This window comes from Papilio polytes, unplaced genomic scaffold, assembly GCF_000836215.1.
Source record: "Papilio polytes unplaced genomic scaffold, Ppol_1.0 DF821400.1, whole genome shotgun sequence".
Lineage (NCBI taxonomy): Eukaryota > Metazoa > Arthropoda > Insecta > Lepidoptera > Papilionidae > Papilio > Papilio polytes.
Genome location: NW_013527804.1, coordinates 2,006,184 through 2,006,648, shown reverse-complemented (window position 1 = coordinate 2,006,648; position 465 = coordinate 2,006,184). Strand labels below are relative to the sequence as shown.

The 465-nt window shown below is 37.2% G+C and overlaps 1 protein-coding gene across 1 annotated transcript in view; it reads right to left on the bottom strand.

The window, feature by feature from the left end:
* Positions 1-465, bottom strand: part of LOC106108701 (neutral alpha-glucosidase AB) — a 21,783-nt gene that overhangs the window by 6,589 nt on the left and 14,729 nt on the right. The gene's annotated exons all lie outside the window — the stretch shown is intronic.

Genomic DNA, 465 nt, shown 5'->3' with positions numbered 1-465 from the left:
TCAGCGACTGTACTCACTTTATGACACTGGAGAAAAACTTTAACTCTTCGAAATTAATTAAATCGTATACAGTTTTATAAAAAATAACATTTACTCTTCTGTTAGAATATCATCAATATCAACGTCAATATTGTCTCATAAAACTTTTTAAAAGTTATACCCACATATGCCCTTATGGTGTAAACGTATGACGCGTCGATGGCTCAGTGGTTTGAGTACTTGACTTATAATTTACAGTTCTTGGGTTTGAATCCCGCTGTACCAATGTCATTTTAGATTGTCGAAGTACATTACATTTATACATAATTTTCTCGATATTCTAATGGTGAAGGGAAACATCGTGATGCACATATCGGCGAAGGAATTCAAAGTGTGAAGTCGACCCATGCAGGTTGACCAAGGCCTAAAGGACGTATAGTGGTAGTGGTGGTGGTGGTGACGATGATGCAGAACTGACCAGAAGTC